The 2,794-nt window shown below is 36.0% G+C and overlaps 1 long non-coding RNA gene across 1 annotated transcript; it reads left to right on the forward strand.

Moving 5' to 3' along the window:
* The first annotated feature begins 37 nt into the window (after positions 1-37).
* LOC124891473 lies at positions 38-2,794 on the forward strand. Its single transcript, XR_007049712.1, has 3 exons — positions 38-1,028; positions 1,264-1,408; positions 2,462-2,794. It is a non-coding gene; the product is annotated as an uncharacterized LOC124891473 (long non-coding RNA).

Raw genomic sequence — 2,794 nt, forward strand, 5'->3', positions numbered from 1 at the left:
CTGTGACAACTAATTACAGCATACTGTTTGGTGGACATTTTGTATTTTCAGGCTATCCTTTGTCTCTTCATTAGACTGTTTCACTCATTGCATTCTTGAGATTGTCAGACATCGTCGTCTAGTCATCTAGTCTCCTAGCTCCTGCTTAATTGTTAAGTTTGCTGTTCTGCTTACTGGTGCATAAGCACTCCGTTTGAAATTCATAAACTTTTGACATACAAATTTTCTGTTGTATCTTTCTAATTCTAATTAATATCATAATTGCTACACTAGCATTTGTGCCGTAAGACCACATTTTAAGTATAAAAATTGATGTTTGTTATTTCCTTGTGCAGCGCATGCCGGACACATTTGTCCAGAAACATGGAGACTGAACTCCTTGCTTAGGTGTTCAGCTTCCTTCTCTCCCACCTTTTTAGCCTTCTGGACAATTGATCGATATTGTCAATCTTATTGTTCTCACTGATACTTTCTGGTGCGTGGATGTTTAGAAGGCTGGTAAAATGATTTGGTTTCACTATGGTTAGCTAGAATTTATGGAACATCATTCTGTCAGCTGTTGGTACTTTTTACTTTTCAAATATGGACTGAACTAATGTTTCAATGTTCACGTATTGACCTCACTGCTACCGAGATTGATTTATCAATTTAGGAGTCATGTCAATGCTAAACTACATGATGTTTGTCATGATCTTTCTCGCGGAAAGGAAAAAATTGTTAGCGATAAGGATGGCTAGAGCTGTGTTAAAATTATGAATCCCTTGGAAGCTGAGCAAGGACCATAGAGTCTGCCTAAGTCATCTGAATTTCCTCATGGAGCCAAAAGACGTAAAATTGCACCTGGAAGGATGAAGCTTTTGCATTGCTATGAAACAAGATGCATAACAAACAATTACATGACGACAGACGGCTATTAAATGTGAAGAATTTGAATATATGGGGCAATAGCAGTTTAACTAAGCCACTCAGCGGCAAATTAATTCGTCAAAGTATGAAAGTTCCTATACATTCTGCAGCGGCAACTGGAGGTATGACTAATCCAAATAATGTACAAGAGGGAAGTGAAAACAATCTAGTTCATTACAATTAAAATAAATATACAGAGATTCCAGATGCATTTGGACCAGTATCTTCAAATAAAACCAATTGCAAGCCTGGCTAGCTTATTTTCCCACAAAATATTGTAAGCTTGAAAATTTATCTGCATCATATTGAGAGGTAATTTGATAAATTGCCGGTACAATCAAATCATTCATCAACCAGCAATGGGAGAAATCTGTAGGGCGTGGAAGGTATGATCGCCGCAAAAGAGGGCAACCAAGAGCTTCAGAAGCGAGCAGGGTCATTAAAGCTGCCAAAACTTTCATGCCAGAAAATCCTTACTTCTTGCGGATTCTTGAAAAATCTGGTGAGCCTTTGTCCATACATTAAAACTGAATGTGTCACCTTTTCCACTATAACTGTGTCTGTTTTGTATCTCAATATAATTCATACTCAGGCATATTAATCTTGCATTTTTCTATATGCATACTTGAAAACTTGTCATAAAATGCAGAATATACCAGTTGACTTTGTGTGAGAATATATGCCAAAGATTTCAAAACTAATTGAACTTCAAGATTCGGATGAAAGAAAGTCAAATATCCGTTGCATTTGGAGGAAAATTGATACATTTTTAAGCTAAGGATTGTTGGAATTTGTTAGGGATAACAGTTTAGTGGTTGTCTGAGTTGATCAAGGACTTCCAGGCTGATGAACTTATGCTGAAGGTGCATATCTTCCACAATAGGGTGGAAAAAAAATCAATAAATTGACACACTTGGCTTTTTTTTTTCGTTTGTGCATCTTTTCCTCGCATGCTTTTTGTTGGTAACAATCAGCTAAAGTTTTCTATGCTTCTTCACTATTCCTTGTTGGGATAATAGACATATCATATCTGTCTAGCTATCTGGACAGAGTTCAGTTATAAATATGTAATATTTGTGTAAATAGCTTTTAATACTTAGATATAGAAGATATTCGTAGGGATGTGACAGCTAGGAATGACTGATATTAGGGGATACATGGCAGATATTAGGAGATTTATGACAGATCTTTAGGGATGTACAAGGAGAAGTCTTTCTATTTAATGACAAAACTCTCTACTTGAGAAATCATTCAACAAAATTGAAATGGTATTAGAGCCTTCTTTTCGACTTTGATTCTTAGTACGTCTTTCATCCGTGGTTCCTTTTGAGATTTTTCTTTTGAAAGTCTTTGTTCTGCTTACTGCTTACTATCAACAGTAGTCCTAAGCATATTAGGAATTTAGTCTTGATCATTCTGGTATCATTGTGTTTGTGTCTCCCTTAGCTAGTCAAGAACATGGCGTCACATCAGTTTGAGTTCTTGTATGTTTGTTTCACTGGAAAAAATTACTTTGCCTGGGAATTTCAATTTTAATTTCAACTATTTGTCATAGGAAAAGAGTTATTGGGACATATAGATGGAAGTGATCCTTTTCCTACAGATCCTACAAAGCTTGGGGAATGGAAGATTAAAGATGCTCAGGTGATGACATGGATTTTAGGGTCAATTGACCCTCTTATTGTTCTTAATCTCAGGTCATACAAGACAACAAAGGCCATGTGGGATTACTTACAAAAGGCTTACATCCAAGACCATAACACAAGTAGCTTTCAACTAGAGCATGAAATTGCTAATTACTCTCAAGGAGGTCTCTCCATTCAAGATTATTTTTCAGGATTTTAGAACTCATGGGCTGAATTTATTGATATTATTTATGCTAAACTAT

Source organism: Capsicum annuum, unplaced genomic scaffold, assembly GCF_002878395.1.
Source record: "Capsicum annuum cultivar UCD-10X-F1 unplaced genomic scaffold, UCD10Xv1.1 ctg35995, whole genome shotgun sequence".
Lineage (NCBI taxonomy): Eukaryota > Viridiplantae > Streptophyta > Magnoliopsida > Solanales > Solanaceae > Capsicum > Capsicum annuum.